The sequence below is a fragment of the Bos grunniens genome, chromosome X (assembly GCF_055505025.1).
Source record: "Bos grunniens cultivar Pamir isolate PY7600 chromosome X, Bosgru_T2T1.0, whole genome shotgun sequence".
In the NCBI taxonomy this organism is placed as follows: Eukaryota; Metazoa; Chordata; class Mammalia; order Artiodactyla; family Bovidae; genus Bos; species Bos grunniens.
The window spans coordinates 48,826,865-48,840,854 of record NC_141194.1 but is presented as its reverse complement, the minus strand read 5'-3'; the positions used below and the strand labels follow the sequence as shown (position 1 = coordinate 48,840,854).

Here is a 13,990-nt window from a genome sequence, read left to right as displayed (position 1 = left end):
ACAGGACTGAATGGAGGCTGTGCCCCTTTTGTATATTTCTTAGAGTGAATCACCCTGTGTGGTACAGACTCAGCTGGTTAGGTTTCCTTGCCCATCCCTGTTCCCTTACCATCTTGTTTGTTTTTTCCTAAGAAGGAATTCAGGAGAGAAGGGTATTGGGGCAATTTTAAACTCCAAAGCTACTTGAGTACAAATACCACCCCTGGGTAGGGGATATGGGAAGCTGCCTTGTCTGTGGTCTATGGACCCTGCTTTGGAAAACTTTGTATTTCAGAGAGATGCTGGGAAAGAAGTAAAGGGCAGGATATCATGAGAAAGTAAGATCAAGAGCTAGAAGAACAGATTGAAGAGTAAATATTCTTGGGGCTGACAGAAAGGGATTTTCACTACAAATGATATAAAACAAGGAATCTCAGGCTTTATAAGTTTCCCAATAATATTTTAACTCATTTATTTATTATGAGAGTCACTGTCATCCTTTTGGTTTAAAAACATCATCAACTCGATGCTACAAATATACTGACTGAAAAACTATCAATAATACAGGCTCTTTGCTGGTTGCTATACAGATGAATAAAACACCACTGTTCTCAAGAAATTCACTCCCTAATAGGGAATACCATCATGAAAAGAAACAGAATAATGCCTTGTCTCATAATAGATATATGTTCAAAACTACTAAAAATTAAAAACATTTGAATAGTAAAAATACCATAAACAGTTGAAAGACATCCAAATATAACACAGGATTTATGTCTAGCACATATTTAAAAATCATACGAGTAAAAAAAAAAAGAATAAGAAATTTATCACAGATAGTATATAGTCAATAAACATATGAAAAGATGTTTCATATTACTACTAATCATGGAAATTAGACTTTGTAAAAATTAAATAATGTCATTTGCAGCAATATGGATGGACCTAGAGATTCTCATACTGAGTGAACTAAGTCAGATAAAGAAAAAACATTTTAAATGATATCACTTATATGTGAAATTTAATAATAAGATACAAATGAACTTATTTACAAACTAAAGATAGAGTCACAGATGTAGAAAATAAACACGATTTCCAGGGGCAAAAGAGAGAATAGATAAACTGGAATTGCAGTTGACATATCAGTACAGTTCAGTTGAGTCTCTCAGTCGTGTCCGACTCTGCGACCCCATGAATCGCAGCACGGCAGGCCTCCCTGTCCATCACCAACTCCCGGAGTTCACTCAAACTCATGTCCATCGAGTTGGTGATGCCATCCAGCCATCTCATCCTCTGTCGTACCCTTCTCCTCCTGCCCCCAATCCCTCCCAGCATTCGAGTCTTTTCCGATGAGTCAACTCTTTGCATGAGGGGGCCAAAGTTTCAGCTTCAGCATCATATCTTCCAAAGAACACCCAGGGCTGATCTCTTTTAGAATGGACTGCTTGGATCTCCTTGCAGTCCAAGGGACTCTCAAGAGTCTTCTCCAACACCACAGTTCAAAAACATCAATTCTTCGGTGCTCAGCCTTCTTCACAGTCCTACTCTCACATCCATACATGACCACAGGAAAAACCATAGCCTTGATGAGATGGACCTTTGTTGGCAAAGTAATGTCTCTGCTTTTGAATATGCTATCTAAGTTGGTCATAACTTTCCTCCAAGGAGTAAGCGTCTTTTAATTTCATGGCTGCAATCACCATCTACAGTGATTTTGGAGCCCCCCAAAAATAAAGTCTGACACTGTTTCCACTGTTTCCCCATCTATTTCCCATGAAGTGATGGGACCAGATGCCATGATCTTTGTTTTCTGAATATTGAGCTTTAAGCCAACTTTTTCACTCTCCTCTTTCACTTTCATCAAGAGGCTTTTTAGCTCCTCTTCACTTTCTGCCATAAGGGTGGTATCATCTGCATATCTGAGGTTATTGATATTTCTCCCGGCAATCTTGTTTCCAGCTTGTGCTTCTTCCAGCCCAGCATTTCTCATGATGTACTCTGCATATAAGTTAAATAAGCAGGGTGACAATATACAGCCTTGACGTACTCCTTTTCCTATTTGGAACCAGTCTGTTGTCCCATGTCCAGTTCTAACTGTTGCTTCCTGACCTGCATAGAAATTTCTCAAGAGGCAGGTCAGGTGGTCTGGTATTCCCATCTCTTTCAGAATTTTCCACAGTTTATTGTGATCCACACAGTCAAAGGCTTTGGCATAGTCAATAAAGCAGAAACAGATGTTTTTCTGGAACTCTCTTGCTTTTTAGATGATCTAGCAGATGTTGTCAATTTGAACTCTGGTTCCTCTGCCTTTTCTAAAACCAGCTTGAACATCTGGAATTTCTCAGTTCACGTATTGCTGAAGCCTGGCTTGGAGAATTTTGAGCATTACTTTACCAGCATGTGAGATGAGGGCAATTGTGCAGTACTTTGAGCATTCTTTGGCATTGCCTTTCTTTGGGATTGGAATGAAAACTGACTTTTTCCAGTCCTGTGACCACTGCTGAGCTTTCCAAATTTACTGACATATTGAGTGCAGCACTTTCACAGCATCATCTTTCAGGATTTGAAATAGCTCAACTGGAATTCCATCACCTCCACTAGCTTTGTTCATAGTGATGATTTCTAAGGCCCACTTGACTTCACATTCCAGGATGTCTGGTTCTAGGTCAGTGATCACACCATCATGATTGTGTGGGTCATGAAGATCTTTTTTGTACAGTTTTTCTGTGTATTCTTGCCATCTCTTCTTAATATCTTCTGCTTCTGTTAGGTCCATACCATTTCTGTCCTTTATTGAGCCCATCTTTGCATGAAATGTTCGCTTGGTATCTCTAATTTTCTTGAAGAGATCTCTAGTCTTTCCCATTCTGTTGTTTTCCTCTATTTCTTTGCCTTGATCACTGAGGAAGGCTTTCTTATCTCTCCTTGCTATTCTTTGCTACTCTGCATTCAGATTCCTACATCTTTCCTTTTGTCCTTTGCTTTTTGCTTCTCTTCTTGTCACGGCTATTTGTAAAGGCTTTCTCCAACAGATGTTTTGTTTTTTTGCATTTCTTTTCCATGGGGATGGTCTTGATCCCTGTCTCCTGTACAATGTCATGAACCTCTGTCCATAGTTGACATATACATACTACTATATATAAAATACATAACTAATAAAGACCTACTGTATAATACATGGAACTCAATACTCTGTAATGACCTATATGAGAAAAGAATCTAAAAAGCAGTGGATATTTGTAGATGTATAACTGATTCACTTTGCTGTACAGCAGAAACTATTGTAATATTTTAAATCAACTATACTCCAATAAACATTTTAAAATAAGTAATACAAACTTAAAAAAAAATAGAATGAGAACTATTTCCCACTAATTTGACTGGAATATGTAAGTTTCATAAGAACAAGTGTTGGCAAAATATATGGAAATGGGCAATTATTATACACTACTGGTTGGAGTTAAAAAATGGTAGTCACACTGGATTAAATTTTTTTTCTGTTAATTATTACCAAAAATATCAAATACTCTATGTCTCAGAAATTTGACTTTGGGGTGTTACAGAGAGGTAATATATTATATACAGAGGTTGGTGCATATACAGTAAAGATGTTTGTTTCAGCACTGATTATAACCATGAAAAATTATAAAGAACATAAACGTCTATCAACAAGGGAATGACAATGAACTATGGTATAACTCTGTTGGCAAAGTAATGTCTCTGCTTTTCAATATCCTATCTAGGTTGGTCATAACTTTTCTTCTAAGGAGTAAGCATCTTTTAATTTCATGGCTGCAGTCACCATCTGCAGTGATTTTGGAGCCCCAAAAAATAAAGTTTGACACTGTTTCCACTGTTTCCCCATCTATTTCCCATGAAATGATGGGACCAGATGTCATGATCTTCGTTTTCTGAATGTTGAGTTTTAAGCCAACTTTTTCACTCTCCTCTTTCACCTTCATCAAGAGGCTTTTTATTTCCTCTTCACTTTCTGCCGTAAGGGTTGTGTCATCTGCATATCTGAGGTTATTGATATTTCTCCTGGAAATCTTGATTCCAGCTTGTGCTTCCTCCAGCCCAGCATTTCTCATGATGTACTCTGCATATAAGTTAAATAAGCAGGGTGACAATATACAGCCTTGACGTACTCTTTTTCCTATTTGGAACCAGTCTATTGTTCCATGTCCAGTTCTAACTGTTGCTTCCTGATATTGAAAAGCAGAGACATTGCTTTGCCAACAAAGGTCCATCTAGTCAAGGCTATGGTTTTTCCAGTGGTCATGTACAGATGTGAGAGTTGGACTGTGAAGAAGGCTGAGCACCAAAGAATTGATGTTTTTGAACTGTGGTGTTGGAGAAGACTCTTGAGAGTGCCTTGGACTGCAAGGAGATCCAACCAGTCCATTCTGAAGGAGATCAGCCCTGGGATTCCTTTGGAAGGTATGATGCTAAAGCTGAAACTCCAGTACTTTGGCCACCTCATTCGAAGAGTTGACTCATTGGAAAAGACTCTGATGCTGGGAGGGATTGGGGGCAGGAGGAGAAGGGGACGACAGAGGATGAGAGGGCTGGATGGCATCACTGACTCGATGGATGTGAGTCTGAGTGAACTCCGGGAGTTTGTGATGGACAAGGAGGCCTGGTGTGCTGCGATTCATGGGGTCGCAAAGAGTCGGACACGACTGAGCGACTGAACTGAAATGATGGTATAACTTATACTGTGGAACATAATGCAGGAGTTAATGGGAATGAAGTAAATGTACATTAGCCTGTATGGAATGATCTTCAAATCATATTGTTTTGGAATGATCCACACGTACCAGATTACTGTGCCTTTGTATTAAGAGAAATAAAGGACTTTGGCTTGAGAGTTTAATATAAGTCCTTGAGAATTCAGGAAGGAAACAACTTGTAACACTGTCAGAGAATATGGTCAAAGGAACAGTGGACACAAAACACTTCTATTCTGAAAAAAATATGCTTGGAGTTACTTGGGGCAGTTAATATATAAATTCATGCTTGAGCACCTGCAATTACATTACCTTAATTCATTTATCAGGTTAACTACAGCCCTGGAAAGAGAGTGAGTGGGAATAGGGGAGAATGGGGTCAAGTACATTTTAAAAATAATTATTAGAGTAAGTCAGCAAGGGTTAAGGTGCATATCCTGGTGAAACCAAAGCAAGTAATCATTATTTCTTAGACAAGCAATCATAAGAAGCCTGAACAGCTGGAAATTAGATGTCCAGAATGCAGGTTTTTTGTCCTTTTCACAAGGTGAGGGGTGAAAGGAGACCTGACCTGAAGGTTTGGTTCCTCATGCTGAATATCTGGATTAGTTGCTTTAATCTTATTTGTAGACTGGATATTTTCCTTCAACATTTTGTTCAAGTTACATTTCTGACCCTGCTAGCTCTATTGAGATAAAATTGGCAATTAACATTGTGTAAATTTAAGGTGCACATTGTGATGATTTGATAGGCATATATTGTGATTTTTATTACAATGAGGTTACTTAACACATCATTCACCTAGCATAATTACCATTTTGTTGCTGTTATAGTGAGAATATTAAAGTTCTACTCTCATAGCAACTCTCAAATATGCAAGACAGTATTGTTAACTGTGCACACCATGCTGTATATTAGATCCCCAGAATCTGTTAATCTTATAACTGAAAATTTATACTCTTAGACCAGTGTCTCTCTATTTCACCCACAACTCAGGCCTTGGCAAATACAGTTCTATTGTCTGTTTCTATGTGTTTGACGTTTTTATTTTTTTATTAATAAATTTATTTTTATTGAAGGATAATTGCTTTACAGAATTTTGCTGTTTTCTGTCAAACCTCCATATGAATCAACCATAGATATACATGATGTTTTTAAATTTCATATATATGTGAGAATATAGAGTATTTGTCTTTGTCTGACTTATTTCACTTAACAATATGCCCAAAAGGTCCATCCATGTTGTTACAAATGACAAGATTTACTTATTTTTGAAGGCCAAATAATATTCTATCCCATATATGTTTGTGCATATGTATATGTGTGTGTGTAAATATGTATATAACATTTTTTAAAGATCATTTATATATTTATTCACTTTTGGCTTGCTGGGTCTTAGTTGCAGCATTCAGGATCTTTTGTTGCAGCATGTGGGTTTCTCTCTAGTTGTGGCACATGTGCAACACCAGCACTGGAATACCCTGGCTCTGTACTCAGCCATGCCAAGATATATCCCCACTCACCAATGGGCAGGCACCAGCCCCTGGACAATTCTGCTTCACATCCAGCTTCACTGGGAGCCAGCTATTCCCACCAGTGGGTCAGAACAAGCCCCAGGTCCCAAAGGGCACCACACCCAGCAGTCTAGGACCCAACTCTGCCAGAAAGTAGGTTCACCAGCTCTGGGACTTTTAAGACCCTGGCCCTACTTACTAGTGGGCATGCAGCAGCCCTAGAAACCTCCATGTTACACTGAACCATGCCAGGACATGGTCCAATCCTTGGATGGGTCAGCACCAGACTCAGAAATACTCAGGCTACAGATTCAGCCTTGCCAGGACCCAGCCTTGCCCACCAGCAACTAGAAGCCTCCACAACCAGCCAAGGCAGCAGCTGGAAGACCTCAGGGGAGGTGCAGAGCCAGGACCAGCAGGCAGCAAGCAGGCCAGAACAAGAGCTGGAGTGGTGGAGAAGCTGGCAGCAGCCACGGCAGTGGGCCAGACTGACAGCTGAAACTCCTGCAAACTTGGGCACGTGCTCGCACCACTGTGCTACCAGCCCAAGCAATGAAGATGGTGGCCCTTAGGATGTGGTTATATTCCAACAGCTGCTACCTATACTGCCATGTGCATATCAGCACCATCCTGATTGTCATCTGCTACCTGATCATCAATGCCCTGGTACTGCTGATTCTGTTGAGTGCCCTGGCTAATCCAGACCAGGATCACTTTTCAAGTTCTGAACTCAGAGGTGACTTTGAGTTCATGGATGATGCCAACGTGTGCATTGGCATTGCAATTTCTGTTCTCATGATCCTGACCTTCGCAATGGCTCTGTAAGGAGCATACAAGCAACATGCCACCTGGATCATCCCATTCCTCTATTACCAGATCTTTGATTTTGGCCTGAACATCTTGGTTGCATTCACTGTACTTGTTTATCCAAACTCCATCCAGGAATACATATGACAGCAGCCTCCTAATCTTTCTTAGAAAGATTATATCATGTCAGTTAATCCTACCTATTTGGTCCTCATTACTCTTCTGTTTACCAACATTATCTTAACTTCTACGGGTTACTTGATTAGCTGTGTTTGGAACTTCTCCTGATACATCAATGGCAGGAATTCCCTGATGTTCTGATTTATGTTATCAGCAATAACACTACGGTGCTGTTATTCTGTATGGTGATGTCACCATGAATGGCACTGCCAAGGAGCTGCCACTACCCTACCTGTCTTGTTAAGCCTTGAAGAAATACCGTGTCTAGACATATATCTGGAAGAAATAAAAACTGAAAAAGACACAGGTACCCCAATGTTCATTGCAGCACTATTTACAATAGATAGGGCATGGAAGCAACCTAGATGTCCATTAACAGATGAATGGATAAAGTAACTGTGGTGCATATATACAGTGGAATTCTACTCAGCCATAAAAAGGAGCACATTTGAGTCAGTTCTATTGAGGCAGATGAACCTATTATACAGAGTGAAGTAAATTAGAAAGACAAATATATATTAACACATATATATGGAATTTACAAAAATGGTAATGATGAAACTATTTGCATGGCAACAATTTAAACACAGACATAGAGAACAGACTTACAGACAAGGGTGGTGGGGGGATAGTGAGGGGAGGGGAGGAGAGAGGTGAGACGAATGGAGAGAGTAGTATGGAAGCATATACATTACCATATGTAAAATAGATAGCAAAAGGAAATATTTGCTATATGACTCAGGGAATTCAAACTGGGGCTCTGTAACAACTTGGAAGGGTAAAAAAGGGTGGGAGGTGGGAAGGAGGCTCAACAGGGAGGGGACATATAGGCTAATAGAAGGCTGTTAGGACATAAGGCTAATTCATGTTGATGTGTAGCAAAAATCAAACCAATATTGTAAAACAATTATCTTTCAATTAAAGATAAATAAATTCTTAAAAAATACTTTAAATATGCTTAAAACCACAATCACAAAAAATTAACCAAAATAATCACATGGATCAAAGCCATGTAACTCAGTCCATGAAGCTATGAGCCATGTTGTGCAGGGCCACCCAAGACAGATGGATCATTGTGGAGAGTGATCCACTGGAGAAGGGAATGGCAAACCACTTCAGTATTCTTGCCCTGAGAACCCCATGAACAGTATGAAAAGGCAAAAATATATGAAACTGGAAGATGAGCCCCCTAGGTCAGTAGGTGTCCAATATGGTATTGGGGAAGAGTGGAGAAATAGCTCCAGAAACAACGAAGAGGCTGAGCCAAAGCAGAAACTATGCCCAGCTGTGGATGTGTCTGGTGATGAAAGTAAAACCCGATGTTGAACCTGAAATGTAAGGTCTATGAATCAAGGTAAATTGGATGTGATCAAACAGAAGATGGCCAGAGTGAACATCGATATTTTAGCAATCAATGAATTAAAATGGACAGGAATGGGTGAATTTAATTCAGAAGACCATTATATCTACTACTGTGGGCAAGAATCCCTGTGAAGGAATGGAATGGCCCTCATAATCAACAAACGAGTCTCAAATGCAGTGTTGATTTTGTTCAGTTGCTCAGTCGTGTCTGACTCTTCATGACCCCATAGACTGCAGCACGTCAGTCCCTGTCCTTCACTATCTCCCAGATAGTGTTCAGACTTATGTCCATTGAGCCAATGGTGTCATCCAACCATCTCATCCTCTGTTGCCCCTTTCTCCTCATTCCCTATGCAGTTTTTGGGTGCAACCTCAAAAATGACAGAATGATCTCAGTTCATTTCCAAGGCAAACCATTCAGTATCACAGTAATCCAAGTCTATACCTCAACCACTAATGCAAAAGAAGATGAAGTCGAATGGTTCTATGAAGACCTATATGACCTTCTAGAACTAACTCCAAAAAGAGAAAGTCATTTTCATCATAGGAATTGAAATGCAAAAGTAGGAAGTCAAGAGATACCTGGAGTAAGAGGCAAATTTGACCTTGGCATACAAAACAAAGCAGGGCAAAGGCTAACAGAGTTTTTCAAAGAGAATGCACTGGTCATAGCAAACAGCCTCTTCCAAGAACACAAGAGAAGACTCTACACTTGAACATCACGAGATGGTCAATACTGAAATCAGATTGATTATACTCTTTGCAGCCAAGGATGGAGAAACTCTAGACAGTCAGCAAAAACAAGATGGAGAACTGACTATGGCTCAGATCATGAGTGCCTTATTGCAAAACTCAGACTTAATGAAATAAAGTAGGGGGAAACACTAGGCCATTCTGGTATGACCTAAATAAAATTCCTTAAGATTATGCAGTGGAAGTGATAAATAGATTCAAAGGATTAGATCTGATAGAGTGAGTGAAGAACTCTGGACAGAGGTTCACAACATTCCTCAGGAGTCAGTGACCAACACATTCCAAAGAAAAAGAAATACAAGAAGGCAAAATGGTTGTCTGAGGAGGCCTTACAGATAGTTGAGAAAAGAAGAGAAGTGAAAAGCAAAGGCGAAAAGGAAAGATATAAGCATCTGAATGCAGAGTTCCAAAGAATAGCAAGGAGAGATTAAAAAAAAAAAAAAAAAGCCTTCTTAAATGAACAATGTAAAGACATAGAGGGAACAATAGAAAGGGAAAGACTAGAGATCTTTTCAAGAAAATTGGAGATAACAAGGGAACATTTCATGCAAAGATGGGCACAATAAAGGACAGAAATGGTAAGGACATAACAGACACAGAAGAGATTAAGAAGAGGTGGCAAGAATACACAGAAGAAATGTACAAAATGGTTTTAATGACACAGATAGCCATGATGGTGTGGTCACTAACCTAGAGCCAGATATCCTGAAATGTGAAGTAAAGTGGGCCTTAAGAAGCATTCCTAAGAACAAAGCTAGTGAAGGTGATGGAATTCCAGCTGAGCTATTTCAAATCCTAAAAGATGATGCTGTGAAAGTGCTGTACTCAATATTCCAGCAAATTTGGAAAACTCAGCAGAGGCCACAGGACTGGAAAAGATCAGTTTTCATTCCAATCCCAAAGAAAGGCAATGCCAAAGAAAGTTCAAACTACCATACAATTGTGATTATTTCACATGCTAGCAAGGTAATGCTCAAAATCCTTTAAGCTAAGCTTCAGCAATATGTGAACCTAAAACTTCCAGATGTACAAGCTGGGTTTAAAAAAGGCAGAGCAACCAGAGATCAAATCACCAACCTCCACTGGATCATAGAAATAGCAAAGGAATTCCAGGAAAATATCTACTTCTGTTACATTGACTAAGCTAAATCCTTTGACTGTCAGAAAATTCCTAAAGATACAGGAATACCAGACCACCGTACTGCCTCCTGAGAAACCTACATACAGGTCAAGAAGCAACAGTTAGAACCAGACATGGAATAATGAACTGGTTCAGAATTGGGGAAAGAGTATGTCAAGGCTGTATATTGTCAATCTGCTTATTTAACTTACATGCGGAGTACATCATGGAAAATTCCACTCTGAACTCAACATTCATACAATATTGTAAAGTAAAAATAAATAAATAAGTAAATAAAGCAGTGAAGTGATTAAAAAATTTAAAAAATAAAAAATAAAAACAATAAAATAAAAAAAAAAAAACTCCTCAACATTCAAGAAACTAAGATCGTGGCATCTGGTCCCATCAATTCATGGAAAACAGATGGGGAAACAATGGAAAGAATGACAGACTTTATTTTATTGGGCTCCAAAATCACTGTGGACAGTGACTGCAACCATGAAATTAAGACATTTGCTCCTTGGAAGACAAGCTATGACAAACCTAGACAGTGTATGTATTAAAAAGCAGAGATATCACTTTGCCAACAAAGGTCTGTCTATTCAAAGCTATGGTTTTTCTAATAGTAATGTACAGACGTAGGAGTTGAAGTATAAAGAAGGCTGTATCCTGAAGAATGGATGCTTTTGAACTGTGGTGCTGGAGAATATGCTTAAGAGTTCCTTAGACCACAAGGAGATCAAACCAGTCAATCCCAAAGGAAATCCACTCTGAGTATTCAAATTGGGAGGATTGAGGCTGAAGTTCCAATAATTTGGCCACCTGATTTGAAGAGCTGACTCATTAGAAAAGACCCTGATGTTGGGAAAGATTGAGGGCAGGATGAGAAGGGGATGACAGAGGATGAGATGGTTGGATAGCATCACTGATTCTATGGACATGAATTTGAGGAAGCTCTGAGAGTTGGTGAAGGACAGGGAAGTCTGGCATGCTGCAGTCCATGGGGTCGCAAAGAGTCAATGACTTAGTGACTGAACAACAACAATAGTTAAAATAAATCCCTTGTGCTTGTTTGTTATACTAGGCTGCAAACCATTTTTAAAAGACTAAGATAAAACTTTTGAAAATAACACCAAAATAATGAAACAAATAACTTCATGTACTGTGATACTTTCTTTGGGGTGACACCAGACAATCCTTCAGAATTTATGAGAGAAAAGGAATCTATATGGAGAAGGAGCTAAGATGGCGGAGGAATAGGATGGGGAGACCACCTTCTCCCCAACAAATTCATCAAAAGAACATTTAAACACCAAGTAAACTCCACAAAACAACTTCTGAATGCCGGCAGAGGACATCAGGCACCCAGAAAAGCAACCCATTGTCTTCAAAAGGAGGTAGGAAAAAATATAAAAGACAAAAAAAAAGAGACAAAAGAGGGAGGGATGGAGCTCCATCCTGAGAAGGGAGTCTTAAAAAGAGAGAAGTTTCCAAACACCAGGAAACACTCTCACTGCCGAGTCTGTGCCGAGCCTTGGAAGCACAGAGGGCAACATAACAGGGAGGAAAAATAAACAAACAATTAAAACCCACAGATTATGAGCCCAACGGTAACTCCACCAGAGGAGAAGCAGCATAGACGCCTGCACCCGCCACTAGCAAGCGGGGGCTGGGCAGGGAGGCAGAAGCTGCATTGCTTAGAGTAAGGATCTGGCCTGAAAGCCCCGAGCACTATCTGAGCGAACTAACTTGGGCTAGCAAACCAGACTGTGGGATAACTACCACCCGAAAAGCCAGCCCTAACCTAATACACTGCCAGGCCCATTCACAGAACAAAGGACTGAACAGAGATAGCCCGCTGCAGACCATCCCTCTCCGATGACAGGCAGCCAGAGCTGGAAGGGGGCAATTGCAGCCCCAGAGAGACATTATCTATAAAACTGTAAGCAGGCTTCTTTGCTAACTAAGACTTCTTGGGGTTCTGGACAGTCAACATCCGCCTGAGAAGGTGCGCCAGTCATACACCCAGAAAACCGAGCGGCGGGGAGGCAATAAGTCGCAGCGACCATGCCTGCCAAACACCTCATCACCTGAACTGCTTGGACCTGGGAAGGACACAAAATGCAGGCCCAACCAAATCTGCACCTCTGAGGACTACACGAGTGCCTGAACCTGAGTGGCTTAGACCTGGGAGGTGCATGCAGCCCAGGGCCGGCCTCAGATGATTCCTGGCGGAGCAACCTAGAGCCTGAGCAGTGTGGGCAGGGAGGGTACACGCGCCATGAGCAGGGGCAGGCCCAGTGTGGCTGAGGCACTGCAAGCGCACGTCACTGTTATTTGTTGGCAGCATCCCTCCCTCCCCACAGCATGACTGAACAAGTGAGCCTAAAAAAAAAAGTGTCCACCACCGTGCCCTTTGTGTCAGGGCGGAAGAGACCAGCAAACAGAAAAAGCTAAAACAGAGGGAACCACCTTGGAAGCAACAGGTGCAATAGATTAAAACCTTGTTGTTAGTACCGACTACATAGGAAGGGGCCTATAGATCTTGAGAAATATAAGCCGGACCAAGGAACTAGCCAAAAATGAACTGACCCCACAATACCCACAACAACACCAGAGAAGGTCCTAGATATATTTTTACTATTTTTACGATCATTCTTTCTTTCTCTTTTTTTTTTAATTTTTTTAAAAAAAATTTAAGTCCTCTATTACTCCTTTAATTTTCACTTTTATAACGTACTATTACTTTGCAAAAAAAAAAAAAAGACCCTATTTTTTAAAAGCAAACTTCATATATATATTTTGTATAATTGTTGTGACTTTGTTTTTTTTTTTTCCTCTTTCGTTTTTATTTTTCTTCTTTTCTTTTACATTGTATTTTTGAAATTTCAAATCTACTCTCAATTTTTAATTTTTGCTTTTTGGTATTTGTTATCAATTTTGTACTTATATTTGTTTTTATAATCTTTGTGGCTTTTTTTCTCTTTCTTTTTCTTCTTCTTTTCTTTAACATTGTATTTCTGAAATTTCAAACTCTACTCTAGATTTTTAATTTTTGCTTTTTGGTATTTATTGTCAATTTTGACCTATATTTTCTTTATAATTTTTCTGACTTTTTTTTTCTTTCTTTTTCTTCTTCTTTTCTTTAACATTATATTTTTGTAATTCCAAACTCTACTCTAGATTTTTAATTTTTGCTTTTTGGTATTTGTTATCAATTTTGCACCTTTAAGAATCCAGTCTTCATTACCCATTTTTACTTGGGAGCGAGATTATTGGCTTGATGCTCTCTCCCCCTTTGGACTCTCCTTTTTCTCCACCAGGTTGCCTGTGTCTCCTCCCTAACCCCTGTCTTCTCTACCCAACTCTGTGAATTTCTGTGTGTTCCAGATGGTAGAGAACACTTAGGGAACTGATTATTGGCTGCATCTTTCTCTCTCCTTTTCATTTCCCCCTTTTATCCTCCTGGCCACCTCTGTCTCCTTCCTCCCTCTTCTCTTCTCTGTATAACTCCATGAACGTCTCTGAGCAGTCCAGTTATGGAG

At 39.8% G+C, this 13,990-nt stretch overlaps 1 pseudogene; it reads left to right on the top strand.

Moving 5' to 3' along the window:
• The first annotated feature begins 6,504 nt into the window (after nucleotides 1-6,504).
• On the top strand, nucleotides 6,505-7,454 carry LOC147340289 (lysosomal-associated transmembrane protein 4B pseudogene; annotated as a pseudogene).
• Nucleotides 7,455-13,990: the final 6,536 nt, after the last annotated feature.